Source organism: Aegilops tauschii, chromosome 7, assembly GCF_002575655.3.
Source record: "Aegilops tauschii subsp. strangulata cultivar AL8/78 chromosome 7, Aet v6.0, whole genome shotgun sequence".
Classification (NCBI taxonomy): Eukaryota; Viridiplantae; Streptophyta; class Magnoliopsida; order Poales; family Poaceae; genus Aegilops; species Aegilops tauschii.
Window position 1 is genome coordinate 156390955 of NC_053041.3, and position 19898 is coordinate 156410852.

The 19898-nt window shown below is 55.0% G+C and overlaps 1 long non-coding RNA gene across 1 annotated transcript; it reads right to left on the reverse strand.

The window, feature by feature from the left end:
• Nucleotides 1–15899: 15899 nt before the first annotated feature.
• LOC141026561 (uncharacterized) lies at nucleotides 15900–19283 on the reverse strand. The gene is made up of 3 exons (XR_012188823.1): nucleotides 18261–19283; nucleotides 17389–17479; nucleotides 15900–16152 (listed from the first exon to the last, which is right to left on the reverse strand). It is a non-coding gene; the product is annotated as an uncharacterized lncRNA (long non-coding RNA).
• Between the last annotated feature and the right edge of the window lie 615 nt (nucleotides 19284–19898).

Consider the following 19898-nt stretch of genomic DNA (forward strand, 5'->3'; position numbering starts at 1 on the left):
ACAGTCTGCGTTAGCGCGAGGCCGAGCAGGGGGCGGGAGGGGGGTCGTGACCCCGCCTCCCAACACCCCTGCGAGGCCGAGCCTGGAACGAGCTAGAGCAAGCGGCGACCCGGCATGCCGCGGCGCCGCATGCGCGGCAAGTCTGTCACACCCCGTCGCCTCCCTGTCTATCTTAGGGGTGTGGCTGTGGGGTTGCGTGCGTCCTATTGTTGGAAAAACAGAATGTCCGCACTGCGCCTGTCAACCAAGCGCCCTGCGTGCGTTAGCGCAAGGCCGAGCAGGGGGGTGGCCCCCCTCCCCACCCCCCTGTGAGGCCAAGCCTGGAACGAGCCGGAGCAGGTGGCGACGCGGCGTGCCGCGGCGCTGCATGAGCAGGCGAGTCCGTCACACCCCGTCGCCTCCCTGTCTATTTTTGGGGTGTGGCTCTAGGGTTGCGTGTGTCCTACTGTTGGAAAACAGAATGTCCGCACTGCGCCTGTCAACCACGCGCACTGCATGCGTTTGCGCGAGGCCTAGCAGGGGGGTGGGAGGGGGGTCGTGACCCCCCCTCCCCACCCCCCTGCGAGGCCGAGCCTGGAACGAGCCAGAGCACGCCGCGTCGCCGCATACACATGCAAGTCCGTCACACCCCGTCGCCTCCCTGTCTATCTTAGGGGTGTGGCTCTAGGGTTGCGTGTGTCCTACTATTGGAAAACTGAATGTCCGCACTGCGCTTGTCAAACACGCGCACTGCGTTTGTTAGCGAGGCCGAGCAGGGGTGTCGGAGGGGGTCGTGACCCCCCTCCCGACCCCCCTGCGAGGGCGAGCCTGGAACAAGCCAGACCAGGCAGCGACATGGCATGGCGTGGTGCCGCATTCACACGCAAGTCCGTCACACCCCGTCGCCTCCCTGTCTATCTTAGGGGTGTGGCTCTGGGGTTGCGTGCGTCCTATTGTTGGAAAAACGGAATGCCTGCATTGCGCCTGTCAACCAAGCGCACTGCGTGCGTTAGCGCGAGGCCGAGCAGAGGGGTGGGAGGGGGGTCGTGACCCCCCTCCCCACCCCCCTGCGAGGCCGAGCCTGGAACAAGCCGGAGCAGGCGGCGACGCGACGTGCCGCGGCGCCGCATGCGCAGGCGAGTCCGTCACTCCCACTCGCCTCCCTGTCTATCTTAGGGGTGTGGCTCTGGGGTTGCATGCGTCATATTGTTGGAAAAATAGAATGTCCGCACTGCGCCCGTCAACCAAGCGCACTGCGTTTGTTAGCGAGGCCGAGCAGGGGTGTCGGAGGGGGTCGTGACCCCCCCTCCCCACCCCCCCTGCGAGGGCGAGCCTGGATTGAGCGGGAGCAGGCAGCGACACAGTGTGCCGCGGTGCCGCATGCGCACGCAAGTCCGTCACACCCCGTCGCCTCCCTGTCTATTTTAGGGGTGTGGCTCTGGGGTTGCGTGCGTCCTATTGTTGGAAAAACGTAATGCCTGCATTGCGCCTGTCAACCAAGCGCACTGCATGCGTTAGCGCGAGGCCGAGCAGGGGGTGGGAGGGGGGTCGTGACCCCCCTCCCCACCCCCCTGTGTGGCCGAGCATGGAACGAGCCAGAGCAGGCGGCGACGCGGCGTGCCGCGGCTCAGCATGCGCAGGCGAGTCCGTCACACCCCGTCGCCTCCCTGTCTATCTTAGGTGTGTGGCTCTGGGGTTGTGTGCGTCCTATTGTTGGAAAAACAGAATGTCCGCACTGCGCCTCTCAACCGAGCGCACTGCGTGCGTTAGCGTGAGGCTGAGCAGGGGGGTGGGAGGGGGGTCGTGACCTCCCTCCCCACCCCCCTGCGAGGCCGAGCCTGGAATGAGCCGGAGCAGGTGGCGACGCGACGTGCCGCGGCGCCGTATGCGCAGGCGAGTACGTCACACCCCGTCGCCTCACTGTCTATCTTAGGGGTGTGGCTCTGGGGTTGCGTGCGTCCTATTGTTGGAAAAACAGAATGTCCGCACTGCGCCTGTCAACCAAGCGCCCTGTGTGCGTTACCGCAAGGCCGAGCAGGGGGGTGCGAGGGGGGTCGTGACCCCCCTCCCCACCCCCCTGCGAGGCCGAGCCTGGAACAAACCGGAGCAGGCGGCGACGCCACGTGCCGCGGCGCCGCATGCGCAGGCGAGTCCGTCACTCCCACTCGCCTCCCTGTCTATCTTAGGGGTGTGGCTCTGGGGTTGCGTGCGTCCTATTGTTGGAAAAACAGAATGTCCGCACTGCGCCTCTCAACCAAGCGCACAGTCTGCGTTAGCGCGAGGCCGAGCAGGGGGCGGGAGGGGGGTCGTGACCCCGCCTCCCAACACCCCTGCGAGGCCGAGCCTGGAACGAGCTAGAGCAAGCGGCGACCCGGCATGCCGCGGCGCCGCATGCGCGGCAAGTCTGTCACACCCCGTCGCCTCCCTGTCTATCTTAGGGGTGTGGCTGTGGGGTTGCGTGCGTCCTATTGTTGGAAAAACAGAATGTCCGCACTGCGCCTGTCAACCAAGCGCCCTGCGTGCGTTAGCGCAAGGCCGAGCAGGGGGGTGGCCCCCCTCCCCACCCCCCTGTGAGGCCAAGCCTGGAACGAGCCGGAGCAGGTGGCGACGCGGCGTGCCGCGGCGCCGCATGAGCAGGCGAGTCCGTCACACCCCGTCGCCTCCCTGTCTATTTTTGGGGTGTGGCTCTAGGGTTGCGTGTGTCCTACTGTTGGAAAACAGAATGTCCGCACTGCGCCTGTCAACCACGCGCACTGCATGCGTTTGCGCGAGGCCTAGCAGGGGGGTGGGAGGGGGGTCGTGACCCCCCCTCCCCACCCCCCTGCGAGGCCGAGCCTGGAACGAGCCAGAGCACGCCGCGTCGCCGCATACACATGCAAGTCCGTCACACCCCGTCGCCTCCCTGTCTATCTTAGGGGTGTGGCTCTGGGGTTGTGTGCGTCCTATTATTGGAAAAATTGAATGTTCGCACTGCGCCCGTCAACCAAGCGCACTGCGTTTGTTAGCGAGGCCGAGCAGGGGTGTCGGAGGGGGTCGTGACCCCCCCTCCCCACCCCCCTGCGAGGGCGAGCCTGGATTGAGCGGGAGCAGGCAGCGACACAGCGTGCCGCGGTGCCGCATGCGCACGCAAGTCCATCACACCCCGTCGCCTCCCTGTCTATTTTAGGAGTGTGGCTCTGGGGTTGCGTGCGTCCTATTGTTGGAAAAACGGAATGCCTGCATTGCGCCTGTCAACCAAGCGCACTGCGTGCGTTAGCGCGAGGCCGAGCAAGGGGTGGGAGGGGGGTCGTGACCCCCCTCCCCACCCCCCTGTGTGGCCGAGCATGGAACGAGCCAGAGCAGGCGGCGACGCGGCGTGCCGCGGCTCAGCATGCGCAGGCGAGTCCGTCACACCCCGTCGCCTCCCTGTCTATCTTAGGTGTGTGGCTCTGGGGTTGTGTGCGTCCTATTGTTGGAAAAACAGAATGTCCGCACTGCGCCTGTCAACCGAGCGCACTGCGTGCGTTAGCGTGAGGCTGAGCAGGGGGGTGGGAGGGGGGTCGTGACCTCCCTCCCCACCACCCTGCGAGGCCGAGCCTGGAATGAGCCGGAGCAGGTGGCGACGCGACGTGCCGCGGCGCCGTATGCGCAGGCGAGTCCGTCACACCCCGTCGCCTCACTGTCTATCTTAGGGGTGTGGCTCTGGGGTTGCGTGCGTCCTATTGTTGGAAAAACAGAATGTCCGCACTGCGCCTGTCAACCAAGCGCCCTGCGTGCGTTACCGCAAGGCCGAGCAGGGGGTGCGAGGGGGGTCGTGACCCCCCCTCCCCACCCCCCTGCGAGGCCGAGCCTGGAACAAACCGGAGCAGGCGGCGACGCCACGTGCCGCGGCGCCGCATGCGCAGGCGAGTCCGTCACTCCCACTCGCCTCCCTGTCTATCTTAGGGGTGTGGCTCTGGGGTTGCGTGCGTCCTATTGTTGGAAAAACAGAATGTCCGCACTGCGCCTCTCAACCAAGCGCACAGTCTGCGTTAGCGCGAGGCCGAGCAGGGGGCGGGAGGGGGGTCGTGACCCCGCCTCCCCACACCCCAGCGAGGCCGAGCCTGGAACGAGCTAGAGCAAGCGGCGACCAGGCATGCCGCGGCGCCGCATGCGCAGGCAAGTCTGTCACACCCCGTCGCCTCCCTGTCTATCTTAGGGGTGTGGCTCTAGGGTTGCGTGTGTCCTACTATTGGAAAACTGAATGTCCGCACTGCGCTTGTCAAACACGCGCACTGCGTTTGTTAGCGAGGCCGAGCAGGGGTGTCGGAGGGGGTCGTGACCCCCCTCCCGACCCCCCTGCGAGGGCGAGCCTGGAACAAGCCAGACCAGGCAGCGACATGGCATGGCGTGGTGCCGCATTCGCACGCAAGTCCGTCACACCCCGTCGCCTCCCTGTCTATCTTAGGGGTGTGGCTCTGGGGTTGCGTGCGTCCTATTGTTGGAAAAACGGAATGCCTGCATTGCGCCTGTCAACCAAGCGCACTGCGTGCGTTAGCGCTAGGCCGAGCAGAGGGGTGGGAGGGGGGTCGTGACCCCCCTCCCCACCCCCCTGCGAGGCCGAGCCTGGAACAAGCCGGAGCAGGCGGCGACGCGACGTGCCGCGGCGCCGCATGCGCAGGCGAGTCCGTCACTCCCACTCGCCTCCCTGTCTATCTTAGGGGTGTGGCTCTGGGGTTGCATGCGTCATATTGTTGGAAAAACAGAACTAGGGATGTGACAACTCACCCCCACTAAACAAAAATCTCGTCCCGAGATTCAAGCGTAGGGTAAGATGAAAGGGGAACGCAAACTAACATAATCTTCACGATCCAATTGTTCTTCTCGGAGATGTTGATTCATTGCATCCCTTGATCTCAATGTCTCGCTTTGAGAACTACATCCAACATAACAACGAATAGAGAGGGAGAATTTTTAGAAGAATCAATCTTCCTGAGGTTCGAGGAACTTAGGATCATCTTAATGATCACAAGCTCAACTCACGGAATGGGACATAGAATATCTATGGAGATGAGAGGCAAAACATGCATCAGAAGGGACGGAAGAAACAATTTGACGAAGGTTTCAGAATAGCGAGGAAGAATTGCCATGATTCCATAATGGGGCACCTTGGAAAAGGTGACTCGTAGAATTCTTCCCTTAAGTGGCAAAAAGAATTACTTTTGATTCAGAGATCATTGAAACTCTTGATACCAGCGTAAGGCAATCACAACGATCGTGTGAACGAATTCTAAAGAATGGCATAATCGGACTAGAATGGTTGATGTGGACTACCTTGTTGATGACAACACCATGGATGATTTTGCTTATCGTCGGAAATGAATGGGACTCATGGTAAGTCCACCTTTGAAGATGATCCTAAACAGTAATTACTGAGATGCAAGCTGGGAACAAAATGCAAATGATGGGAATGATTCTAGTAACTGGGGATAAACCCAATAGTAGAGAGTGATTCCACTATTGGAAAGGTTATAACATAACCGAGGAAATTGGGGCCAATCCCAGTTAGTGCTGACGATGACACCTAATGCTTGCGCGTGCTCTCAAGAACTTGAGCATTCCCATATTCATCAAGTTTTACCAATATCCGTGCCGAGGATCCTGGCATCCTTACTTCCATGATGAATAGTGATGGACAAAGCGGATACAAAGGAAGATAACACCTTCTCAGCCTTCCCCTTAGCGAGGCTAAGGAAACAGAATCCGGATGATCGACCGAGAGACATTTAGCACTCCGCTTCTAATGTTCTCCTCGGTGTGCTAGTGCAACCCATTTGTTAAAATGGTTTGGTACGTAGAACAACAAGTAAAAGGTCGGACTTCGGGAGCACAAGAGTCCATAAGGAATATCTACGGAAGTAGAATCTTATGAAATCCTTATGGAGAGGTGGCCAACTTCCTCAATCAAGATACTATAATAATAGGTCTTCCGGTTGGGTGTGTTGGCCACGACATCCACTCTACCGGTTACCGAGAGACCAATATTATAGCTCTTGGGAAACGTTCCAACCATCACATCTGCCCGAGATTCAGATCTGGTTGGTGGTAGGATATTCCAGACTCATCGAGTCTAGGAAGAAAAATGAAGGTTTGCAACACCAACTGACGAGATGACGTTGCGAGATTCTCAGGGGATGAACTACGATAGCAAGCTCCAAAACATGAGCTGGTTCTGCTACAACATGTGAACACGCTGTCCCAGACAAGCATGACCACATAGTAGTCTTACAAGAAAACACTACCGAGCTCTGGTTGGGAACCATCATTAAGATAACGAAGTCTTGTGCATGTCCGTCCGGGCCCTTCAGGAGTAGCGCATGAACTTCTTTTCTTTGAACAAATCAATCAGTGGCTTGCTGTGCTAGGAAATACCGATGGGATGGAGGTAGCTAATCTCTCAAGCCATGGTATACTTCGCATGTGCATGACTGACTTGGGATGATTCCAGAGGAAGCAAAACAAGCTTTCTCGGATCCACGGCGGCAACTTACACCAAGTGCACGTGAATTAGAGAGAGTCACTTCTTTCATCCGAACACATGCTTCATGGACGGAACATGAAGATAATGCTTATAAAATTTTCCAACACTAGCTTAATGCTCAACAAAATCATGGACAAGACGGGATTGTTGTCAATGGGCTCAGCAACAATCCATCCAGGCTTCCATATAGATGGAATTCCAAAATTAGGTAAACACGGGAATAGCATTGGTCAGGCCCAAAAGATATAATGGTGTATGCTCGAGGAATCAACCACGAGTAAGACAACATTATGAACATCGTTGGTTCTGATTTGATTTGACAATAGCCCATACTCAAATCAAAGTTTGGTTAAGATGATAGGTCCATTAATTGATCACGAGGACCAATCGATGAAGAATTCATGTTTCTACAACAAACACACACACAAGAGATATCCTTTGGAGAGAACTAAGTCAGGCAAGCTTTTATCTTCCAACTCTCCAAGTTATTGTTTATCTTAACCAACCAGTTCAGGGTATCCAACACGGATTCTTGGAGAAGGGGTGATTTACAAGAAACCAACTTGATCACGAGCTCAACGTAACAGTCAGGAAACAACCTGGTGATACTTCCGAGAAGATAATCAGAAAATCACGAACCACCGATATGTTACTAAGCTCGAGAACAATCTTGCTTTTCAGGGCAAGACGATGTGAACAAAAAGAGCGAGGAATTGATACAATCCTAACTCGTTGACCAAAGTGTGCACCAAGGAAAAATGGACTAGGTAACACGATCAATCTCAGGATGATGATTGAATAACCGACACGCTAAGGATGAGAGTATTGTCATTAACTACCAAGCAACGAGTTGCTCAGAGTATTGATTTCACACATCACGGTTCACTTGTCGGTATTCCGGTTGTGACAACACGGAACCGAGGAATGAATAATGATGGCGAGAAGTATCACTTAATCAAGAATTCATAAGAGGTGGTGCAATTCTCATGACACTCTTGACATAAAGATGGTGACGCTCCAAGGTAGAGCAGAGCAAAAGCTGGATTGGCATTTTGGCCTGCGGAATACACTTGCTTTGACCCAATCCTAGATATGGACGAGGTTTTGGAGTTTGTTTCTCCTAGTCATTCCGGATTAGAATGGCTTGACAGACCACAAGAATAATAGGCATCGATAACACAAATGCGCAATTACACCTGACTATCAATTGATAGACGAGGGCCAGGAAATAACTAAAAAGGGGCAACTCAAAGGAACATATGGTTTTCTGAGTTACGGATGCATAAATTTAGTATGTCAAACAAGTTCAACATATTTCTTCCAGATAATCCATGCAGAAGGGTAGGACTGGCAGATTCACAATGCAGAATGGAGAACTCCTCAAGAGCGCCCTGGTTGTGATCTTTTGGTTAAAAGAACTTCTGCCATAATGGTTCATGGTATTGGAAGAATGAGATACCACGGACCTCGAAGACTATCACAAGGGTTACTAATATCCTAAAGGAACTAGCAACACTATCAACATGAAGTAAGTAGGGTGAATCACGAGTTTAGAAACCCGGGAATAGAATGCCTACTAACTAAGTGGCATCACGGGATGCTTTCAAGAGTAATGGCCAGAATCATCACACTGGGGATGCAAGCATTGCTAGATTGCTAAGTGGTCCTCTAAGACACCTAGGGTCATAATAATAACTCCAACGTATATGTCAAGGCAACAGAGTACCTCAACTCAACGATTAGTGTGGTTAATCTGGCCCAAAGGGACGCAAAAACAGAGGGAAAGGATTTTGCAAATGCATCAGATTGTTTAGAAACCTAGGATGACTCGGACAGCATGACGGCTGTAAATGCTCAAAAGATTTGAGACATCCTGCAAATTGGTGGCATAACCACTTAACATCACATTATCAGTGTTCGGAGATCAACTAAGAACACATGGAAGTAGTAGAAACTGAACTGAGGCTTCAGACCAACAATCCTACGAGTCTACGGATTAGTAACACGTGATCCTGATAGAAAGATGAGAAGCCTAGTTCTTAATCCCCGTAGAAGAGAAGAGGGTGACTCAGATCAGAAGGGCATAAGGTATAAGAAGTAAAAAGAGCCTTACGTTCCCTTCCACAATGAATTCCCTTATATAACTAAAGCATTTCTAGACTCAACTTCGACCAGTTTGGCTTCGTAAACCTACAGGCAGTCAGGCTCTGATACCAAAGCTGTCGGGACCCCGATTCCAAGTCACACCAATCTAGCCTGTAACACCTCATATCACTTTGCGGCCTCACGCACGGTACTCCCACGGGTGTCGCCTTACCATGGCCCGGGACCGTTTGCGCCTTTTGGCTCACGTATATGACAATGTCGCTAGCATCCATATGACAGAGAACCCGGGCCGACATGGCTAGTCGTGAACCCAAAGCGGCACTAACGTATGGGGACAGGCATACATGAATCAACATCGAACGTGTCGGTCAGCAGCGTGCGAATCCGGGCTGTAGCACTGGGCTAACAGGACTCCGGGAACCCGGGCTGTAGCAGGCTAGGCAGGACTCCGGATGTCACCACGTGACATTTCCCCGAAGGGACAGACACAGGAATGATATGAAACACATGCCGGCCAGTCAAGTGTCCAGAGCAGTAGTGCTGGGCTAGCAGGACTCCAGTGAACCGGGCTGTAGCGGACTACTATGGCTCAAGGAGGCACTAGACTACATTTCCCCATAAGAGAGGCTGCTAAGGATGGACAACTAGATTGTCGGATCCCACACATACCAAGCATTTCAATCATACACACAATATGCTCGATATGTGCAAATACAACATGGCATCACAACAAGACTCTACGACTCAGAGTATCTATTCATTAGGCTCCGAAGAGCCAGATATTACAAACATGGGTCTCATGACCCAACATTCAGAGCATACAAATCAAAGCACATGCGGAAGCTTAACATGTCTGAGTACAGACATCTACAAATGAAAAAGGCTGAGAAGCCTGACTATTTACTAGATCCTGCCGAGGGCACAAGATCGTAGCTGAGGTAACAAGCTAAACGTCGAAGTCCACACGGAACTACTAGCGAGACTGACGTCTCTCTGCAAAACATAAAATAGGCAAACGTGAGTACAAATGTACCCAGCAAGACTTACATCAGAACTAGCTACATATGCATCGGTATCAACAAAGGGGGGTGGTGGAGTTTAACTGCAGCAAGCCAGCTTTGACTCGGTGGCTATCCTAACTACGACTGCAAGCAACTCTTTTGAGGTGGCGCACACGAGTCCACATATTCACCATATCAATACACCACTATGGATCCGCTCCCGTCTCCCTACGAGAACGCCATCCATAGCACTCACGCTTATCTTGCGCATTTTAGAGTATCCACTTTCAGTTGTCTATGAACTGTACAGGCGACCCAGAAGTCCTTTACCGTGGACCTGGCTATTCGAATAGATCATATTAACCTTGCAGGGGTGTACTTCGTCACACACGCTCTCGCCACTTACCACCATGTACACGTCGTGTACCTCGGCAACCTTCAAGCGGAAGCCTGGCGAGGGAGTCGGCCACGACCTGACTAACCACACAAGTCTCTCGTCCAGGTTTATCGCCTATTCGGGTTCCATCCGCAAGGAGATCCGGCCGGGGTGTCGCTCACGGCCCCAAACGATGTGAACAGGGTTCCCAAGCCCACCTCGACGGATGGATCTACGCTTGGTACACCGTGCCACGGTGCCTAGTCTGTCCCAAGCCCACCTGTACCGGGTGCCACTTGGTAGACTACTAACACTACCTACAAACACCAGAAACTAGTTGCAACTCCTGGACAGAGATCAAGTTGATTAATAAGTCGAGCGGGGCACTTAAGCATTCCAATGTGTGGTAGTAACTGTTCATGGATCACAAACACAGAACTCAGTTCCTGAGGACGGTTTCAATGAGACAACCCACCATGTACTCCTACATGGCCTCTCACCGCTACCTTTACCAAATCGTGTTCACACACTTAGCTCACACACAGTAGGACATGTTCACCACATTCCAATTCATTCCCGATGAATCAGACCTGACACAACTCTAAGCAATAGCAGGCATGACAAACAAGCATGAATGAGTAGGCACATCAGGGCTCAAACAACTCCTACTCATGCTAGTGGGTTTCATCTATTTACTGTGGCAATGACAGGTCATGCAGAGGATAAAGGGGTTCAGCTACCGCAGCAAGTAACAGATAGATCGTTGTTGTCCTAATGCAGTAAAAGAGAGCAGGAGCGAGAGAGTGGGATTGTATCGGAATGAACAAGGGGGTTTTGCTTGCCTGACACTTCCGAAGATAGTATAGCTCTTCATCGGTGTCATCGATCGCATCGTCGAAGCAACGTCTACTGAGAGGGGACAATACCGGCAACAGAGAAGAAACACGATCAATGCAATGCACAATATGATGCATGCTATGACATGGCAATATGAATGTGTTTTGAGCTAATGCAACTAGCACATATTAAATGGAGTTGGTTTGAACCTTAGGTTCAAATTCAAACTCCATATAAGACATTTCAAATGCCATTTATTCAAATTGTCATATACAGTGGCTGTAAGTTGTTCAAACATGCATGAGGATGCCATAAACAGATTCTTTGGATTTTTCTGATAATTTTTCATATATGAATTATTTCATTTGGAGTTATAGATTAATTTCTATGGGTTTTTGAAGTTTTAAACATTTTCTGGAATTTTCAGATTTATTACTAAATAAGAAAATCCCAGCAAATGTATTTATGACGTCAGCAGTGTGTCATAGTGACATCAGCAGTCAACCACGGTCAAACCTGACGGTGGGACCCGCATGTCATTGAGACAGTGTTGAACTCTGGTTAACCCCGCGTTGACTCTGGCTTTGACCCGCTGCGGGGCCCACTGTCAGTGACTCTAGGGGGGTTAGTTAGCGCTAATGACGGTGCCACGTCACCAACCACCGGAGTTGGACGCCGGCGACCAAACCTGACGGCGGAGGATCGCCGGAGTTGCTCGGGACGGCGCTAGAGGCGGTGATTTGCGGCGCGGTTTGGAGCTACGGCGAGCTGGCGTTCGCGTGCATCTGCTAGCGCAGACGGGAGGGGCTGGGACGGACCGAGCTCGCCGGAAGCGAGCTCGCGGCGGCGGCCGGAGCTCGGGCACCGACGGGTTAGGCGCCACAGCGCGTTTCGAGGCGAACTGGTGGGGTCTGCGGCTTCCTGAGGAAGCGCTGAGCACGCCTACGTGCTCTGGTGCGGCGTGCGAGTGTTGCAACCGCGGCGGCGTCATGGCCGGCGGCGGGGAGCGGTCGGCTCTGGTGGTTGAAGCGGCTAGGGGGCGAATCACGCAATGAGGCAAGGGGGAAACGGTGCAACGGCTCACTGCGGTTCTTCTGGTGCTGCTGGCGAGGCAGGGGAGGCACGGGGTCCGGCGAAATGATGGTGGGGATCACCGGCGCCCGAGGTCGAGATCGGCGGCGTTGGAGATGCAGCAAGGCTTCTGGCGCCGCGTGACTCGATGGAGAGGACGACGACGTCGTGGCGGAGCTCGTGGTTACGTCGGAGAGGCGCGGGGAAGGCTGTGGGTGCGGCAACGGCGAGCGGTGGCGACGAGCTCTGCTTGTTTGTCGCGGGAGAGAGACAAGGGGGGGGATGAGCATGGAGGGAGGAGTGAGAGGGCCCGGGGTGGCGCGTGGCGTCGTCCAGAGGGGTCGGGGAGGCCAACCAAGCAGGAGGTGGCCAAGCGCGTGGGCGCGCGCGGCAGCCACACGCCCTCGTGCCCACTGGCACGAGGAGGAAGACGACAGGCGGGAAGCTGGGCTGGGCCAGCCTGCTGGGCCGCCAGCTGGGCCGCCTGAAAGGCCAGGTAACTCCCTCTCTTTACTTTCTATTTTAGTTTCTGTTTTCCCATTTGTTTTAGTTATGTTTTGATTTAGTCTCTGCGCTAAATCATTTTATATGCTTCTGGTAAATTTTTGTAGGGACTATTTGGATTATTCCAGAGCCCCTCACATTTACCCAGAATTATTGGACATATATAAAATATATAACATGTATATATATCCAATGCAAATAATTATTGCATTAGCTTCAAATGCCCAAAACAAATATTTATGAGCTCCTAAAAATATTGGTTTGAATTTTAATTCTGGCCAATATTTCCATAGAGAAACATGAACATTTTCTTGGACCTATTTGAAGCAATATTTATCTTGGTCTTTTTCAGAAATGATTTCCGAGGCTTTCACATGTCCCCATTTCAAATTCATTGAAATTTAAACATGATGCACACATGACTAGCTAGCCTAGAGCAAACCAGAACTAGGGATGTGACAGTGGCTCTGGGGTTGTGTGCGTCCTATTGTTGGAAAAACAGAATGTCCGCACTGTGCCTGTCAACCGAGCGCACTGCGTGCGTTAGCGTGAGGCCGAGCAGGGGGGTGGGAGGGGGTTCGTGACCTCCCTCCCCATCCCCCTGCGAGGCCGAGCCTGGAACGAGCCGGAGCAGGTGGCGACGCGACGTGCCGCGGCGCCGCATGCACAGGCGAGTCCGTCACACCCCGTCGCCTCACTGTTTATCTTAGGGGTGTGGCTCTGGGGTTGCGTGCGTCCTATTGTTGGAAAAACAGAATGTCCGCACTGAGCCTGTCAACCAAGCGCCCTGCGTGCGTTACCGTAAGGCCGAGCAGGGTGGTGCGAGGGGGGGTCGTGACCCCCCCTCCCCACCCCCCTGCGAGGCCGAGCCTGGAACGAGCCGGAGCAGGTGGCGACGCGGCGTGCCGCGGCGCCGCATGCGCAGGCGAGTCCGTCACACCCCGTCGCCTCCCTGTCTATCTTAGGTGTGTGGCTCTAGGGTTGCGTGCGTCCTATTGTTGGAAAAATGGAATGTCCGCACTGCGCCTGTCAACCAAGCGCACTGCGTTTGTTAGCGAGGCCGAGCAGGGGTGTCGGAGGGGGTCGTGACCCCCCTCCCCACACCCCCTGCGAGGGCGAGCCTGGATTGAGCGGGAGCAGGCAGCGACACGGCGTGCCGTGGTGCCGCATGCGCACGCAAGTCCGTCACACCCCGTCGCCTCCCTGTCTATTTTAGGGGTGTGGCTCTGGGTTTGCGTGCATCCTATTGTTGGAAAAACGGAATGCCTGCATTGCGCCTGTCAACCAAGCGCACTGCGTGCGTTAGCGCGAGGCCGAGCAGGGGTTGGGAGGGGGGTCGTGACCCCCCTCCCCACCCCCCTGTGTGGCCGAGCATGGAACGAGCCAGAGCAGGCGGCGACGCGGCGTGCCGCGGCTCAGCATGCGCAGGCGAGTCCGTCACACCCTGTCGCCTCCCTGTCTATCTTAGGGGTGTGGCTCTGGGGTTGTGTGCGTCCTATTGTTGGAAAAACAGAATGTCCGCACTGCGCCTGTCAACCGAGCGCACTGCGTGCGTTAGCGTGAGGCCGAGCAGGGGGGTGGGAGGGGGGTCGTGACCTCCATCCCCACCCCCCTGCGAGGCCGAGCCTGGAACGAGCCGGAGCAGGTGGCGACGCGACGTGCTGCGGCGCCGCATGCGCAGGCGAGTCCGTCACACCCCGTCGCCTCACTGTCTATCTTAGGGGTGTGGCTCTGGGGTTGCGTGCGTCCTATTGTTGGAAAAACAGAATGTCCGCACTGCGCCTGTCAACCAAGCGGCCTGCGTGCGTTACCGCAAGGCCGAGCAGGGGGGTCGTGACCCCCCCTCCCCACCCCCCTGCGAGGCCGAGCCTGGAATGAGCCGGAGCAGGTGGCGACACGGCGTGCCGCGGCGCTGCATGCGCAGGCGAGTCCGTCACACCCCGTCGCCTCCCTGTCTATCTTAGGGGTGTGGCTCTGGGGTTGCGTGTGTCCTACTGTTGGAAAATAGAATGTCCGCACTGCGTTTGTCAACCACGCGCAATTCATGCGTTAGCGCGAGGCCTAGCAGGGGGTGGGAGGGGGATCGTGACCCCCCTCCCCATCCCCCTACGAGGCCGAGCTTGGAACGAGCCAGAGCAGGCGGCGACGCGACGTGCCGCGGCGCCGCATGCGCAGGCGAGTCCGTCACCCCCCGTCGCCTCCCTGTCTATCTTAGGGGTGTGGCTCTGGGGTTGCGTGCGTCCTATTGTTGGAAAAACAGAATGTCCGCACTGGCCTGTCAACCAAGCGCACTACATTTGTTAGCAAGGCCGAGCAGGGGTGTCGGAGGGGGTCGTGACCCCCCTCCCCACCCCCCCTGCGAGGGCGAGCCTGGAACAAGCCGGAGCAGGCAGCGACACGGTGTCGCGGTGCCGCATGCGCACGCAAGTCCGTCACACCCCGTCGCCTCCCTGTCTATATTAGGGGTGTGGCTCTAGGGTTGCGTGCGTCCTATTGTTGGAAAAACGGAATGCCTGCATTGCGGTTGTCAACCAAGCGCACTGCGTACGTTAGCGCGAGGCCGAGCAGGGGGTGGGAGGGGGGTCGTGACCCCCCTCCCCACCCCCCTGTGTGGCCGAGCATGGAACGAGCCGGAGCAGGCGGCGACGCGGCGTGCCGCGGCACAGCATGCACAGGCGAGTCCGTAACACCCCGTCGCCTCCCTGTCTATCTTAGGGGTGTGGCTCTGGGGTTGTGTGCGTCCTATTGTTGGAAAAACAGAATGTCCGCACTACGCCTATCAACCGAGCGCACTGCGTGCGTTAGCGTGAGGCCGAGGAGGGGGGTGGGAGGGTGGTCGTGACCCCCCTCCCCACCCCCCTGCGAGGCCGAGCCTGGAACGAGCCGGAGCAGGCGGCGACGCGACGTGCCGTGGCGCCACATGCGCAGGCGAGTCCGTCACACCCCGTCGCCTCCCTGTCTATCTTAGGGGTGTGGCTCTGGGGTTGCGTGCGTCCTATTGTTGGAAAAACAGAATGTCCGCACTGCGCCTGTCAACCAAGCGCCCTGCGTGCGTTAGCGCAAGGCCGAGCAGGGGGGTCGTGACCCTCCCTCCCCACCCCCTGCGAGGCCGAGCCTGGAATGAGCCGGAGCAAGTGGCGACGCGGTGTGCCACGGCGCTGCATGCGCAGGCGAGTCCGTGACACCCCGTCGCCTCCCTGTCTATCTTATGGGTGTGGCTCTGGGGTTGCGTGTGTCCTACTGTTGGAAAACAGAATGTCCGCACCGCGCTTGTCAACCACGCGCACTGGATGCCTTAGCGCGAGGCCTAGCAGGGGGGTGGGAGGGGGATCGTGACCCCCCTCCCCACCCCCCTGCGAGGCCGAGCCTGGAATGAGCCAGAGCAGGCGGCGTCGCGGCGTGTGTAACACCCACGATGCGGCTATATCTCCCACGTGTCGAGGCACGACTTAGAGGCATAACCGCATTGTGGTTTCGACGCAAGAAGGGTCATCTTCACACAATCCCATGTAATGAACAAGACTGGGATAAAGAGTTGGCTTACAATCGCCACCTCACACAATACATAAATAAATTCATACATCATTCAGAGATACACACATAGGTCCGACTACGAAACCAAAAGAGAAGAAGACAACCCAACTGCTAGATCCCTGATCGTCCCAACTGGGCTCCAGTACTGATCAACCAGAAAAGAACAACACAACGAACAAGATCTTCATCGAGCTCCCACTTGAGCTCAGTTGCGTCACCTGCACTGGTATCATCGGCACCTGCAACTGTTTGGAAGTATCTGTGAGTCACGAGGACTCAGCAATCTCACACCCGCGATATCAAGACTATTTAAGCTTAAAGGAAAAGATTGTGTAAAGAGGAGGAGCTGCAGCAAGCACTAAGCATATATGGTGGCTAACATACGCAAATAAGAGCGAGAAGAGAAGCAACGGAACGGTCGTGAACTAGCAATGATCAAGAAGTGATCCTGAACACCTACTTACGTCAAAACATAACACAAGAAACCGTGTTCACCTCCCGGACTCCGCCGAGAAGAGACCATCACGGCTACACACGCGGTTGATGCGTTTTAATTAAGGTCAAGTGTCAAGTTCTCTACAACCAGACATTAAAAAATTCCCATCTGCCTCATAACCGCGGGCACGGCTTTCGAAAGATAATACCCTACAGGGGTGTCCCAACTTAGCCCATTATAAGCTCTCACGGTCAACGAAGGATATTCCTTCTCCCAGGAAGACCCGATGAGTCTCGGAATCCCGGTTACAAGACATTTTGACAATGGTAAAACAAGACCAGCAAAGCCGCCCAGATGTGCCGACAAATCCCGATAGGAGCTGCACATATCTCATTCTCAGGGCGCACCGGATGAGCAAGACGTCGGGTTGGCATAGACCCTGGTTGCCCAGGGGGCGCCGGACATCGCTCGGTTTGGACCAGCACTCGAAGGAGAACTGGCCCGGGGGTTAAAGTAAAGATGACCCTTGAGTCTGCAGAACCCAAGGGAAAAAGGCTTAGGTAGGCAAATGGTAAAACCAAGGTTGGGCCTTGCTGGAGGAGTTTTATTCAAAGCGACTGTCAAGGGGGTCCCATAAATCACCCAACCGCATAAGGAACGCAAAATCAAGGAACATAACACCGGTATGACGGAAACTAGGGCGGCAAGAGTGGAACAAAACACCAGGCATAAGGCCGAGCCTTCCATCCTTTACCAAGTATATAGATGCATTAGTTAAGATAAGAGTTATTGTGATATCCCAACATAAACATAAACCAACATGGAGCAATCTTCATCTTCACCTGCAACTAGCAACGCTATAAGAAGGGGCTGAGCAAAGCGGTAACATAGCCAAACAACGGTTTGCTAGGAAGGGTGACAAAGGTTAGAGGTTCATGGCAATTAGGGAGGCTTGAAAAGCAAGTGGTAGGTAGCGCGGCATAGCAATAGAGCGAACAGCTAGCAAGCAAGGATAGAAGTGATTTCGAGGGTATGGTCATCTTGCCTCAGATCCCGCAAGGAAGAAGAACGAGTCCATGAAGAAGACAAACGGACGTAGTCGAACGAATCCTCACAACTCCGGAACGAAACCGAAGCTAACGAGAGAAGCAACCGGGAAAGAAACAAACAACATAGTAAACAACCACCACATAAACATGGCATGATGCACAATCAAGTATGATGCATGTCCGGTTTAATGAGCATGGCATGGCAAAGTGCAACAAACAATACTACAAATTAAGTGGAGCTCAATATGCAACGAGTTGCATATTGACGAAACACCACATTCAAGTTATTTAGTTCGCTCTTGTTTATGTACCCAACAATATTAAATGTTGATTAACATGGCAAGAGGTGAGGCATATGAAAACTACCTATCTAGGCAAATTTAAATGAGGCCGGAACAACAAACAACAATTCCGGAAAATCCCCATATGCACATTTTGAATTTGCTACTGTTCTGCCATAAACGCAATTTTAATGTTGTTAAACAGCAAAATGAAGTGCACCATGATAACCTAGGCATTTTTCTACCCCATTTACATATATAATTTATTAAAATCCGAGTTACGGTTATTTAGTTATGAAATAAATCATCTTAACATGGCATTTATGCAAAATTAAATAAACAGCATTTTAAACATTTTAACATGGGATGAAAGTGGCATATTATTAAACTACACAAAATTCTGAGCATTTTACATATATAAATTATTTTAATATGATGCACGATTCGTGAGTTATTAATGCATGAACATGAAGGACTTTTCTGTAAAACTGTAAACTCATGGATAATGTCTAAATTCGCAGATCCTGGAAAAAACATCACATGGGCCGAAACTTGCTGGCCCAACAGCACAGGAGAGGGCTGCTCACATTGGGCGAACAGGCCGAAGGGAAAGCGGAGCGGTGGGCCGGCGGATCTGGGCCGCGGGGATGCAGCCCACGCGGACGCGGTCAACGGTGACGGACGAGGTTTCGAGGCAGAGGCGCCATCCTCCTCTGCCCGAGCTGCTGCCGCTCGATGGAGCGAAGGAGACCCGCGGCTGGAGGGGGCTTGGCATGGCGGGACTTGGGCGCGGGGCAGCGAAGGAGCTCCAGGGCGTCTGGACGAGACTTGGGTGCGCCGGCGGCAGGATCCAGGAGACGGGATGGAGGGGCGCGAGCGAGGCTCTCGTCGAGGCCCTCCGGGAAGAAGAGCAATGGCGCGACGCGGAGCAACAAAGGGACTCGGTGGAGCTCGGTACCTCGCCTGCTGCAAGACGAACGGGACGGCGAGGGAGATGGCAGGGCGCGACGGGGCCTGCCTGGGGTCGCCGGCGACGCAGGGGAACTTGGGCAGGGAAGCAGCGGTCAGCTCCTGGTGGTGGTGGTCAACGCCTTGGTACGTGCAGGTTGTCGCGCGGGCCGGCGAGGAACTCGGACGACGGGTGGCTGACGGTGACGCGAGCACCAGCAACGGGCAGAGGGAGGCGGATCCGGTGAACCTCAACTCCGGCGAGCTACTGCTCGTTGTCGGCCGGACGGAGACGGGTCGCGAGCGGCGGCGCTCCTGCTAGAACGAGGTGAGAGAGACAGAGGGGTGAGACGATGGAGAAGCACGGGAGAAAAAGGAAGGCACGGAGCGACGGGACTGGCCTGGTCGATGCTGCAGCTGGTTGGAACCTCCGGCGGGGAATCACCGGCAAGGAGGAGGTCGTTGGGAGGCTCGGGGTCGAGCTCCTCTCGATCTGGATCGATGAGTGAGCAGGAGGCGCGGCTGCGGTGGTGAAATCGAGGGAGAGTGGGTGGCAAGCGCTGCTTGGCCCGGCCCTGAAGACGAGGAGCGTTGTCGGGTCGGCTGGCTGGAATGGATGGATTGGATCGGGGAATCCTGAGGAAGAGGGTGGCGGCGGCAGGGAATAGGTGGATGGGACAGGTTAGGACTAGGGTTAGGCTGATTATATAGCAGGTAGATTAGTTTAGGGGCTACTCGGGCCCTCCGATTATAATCGGGCGGTCGAGAATAAGTAGGCTAGAGCGTCCAACAAAGAAAACGGTGATGTTTTGTAGATGTTAGGGGATGATCCGGACCCAATGGTAACGAAAGTCCGGTTCGGGTTCGGAACAAATTTCGGACGCACGCGAGGGGGCGAAGCACTGTGCAAAGAGGGACTCCGGTTTAAGCAAGAGGGAAAACGAAGAACGAGGTTGGTCTCGGAAGGGTCAGCGGAAGCAAGGGGGAAACGCGGCAACTACGAACGAATGCAAGTTTTAGAAACAATGACGACAGCGAGTGTCGATGCAATGCGGATGATGCGATGATGAATGCAACAAACAAAATAAATAACAGAGCTGACTCGCCAAACAAGGAAGGCAATCGGAGCGTCGGTCTCGGGGCGTCACAACACTCCACCACTACAAGAGGATCTCGTCCCGAGATCTAGGATGGCACCGGAGGGAAACGGAAGATGAGGAGAAGAGGTAAAACTAAATTGCTTCTTGACAAACGAGTGAAACCACGAACCTTGAGAG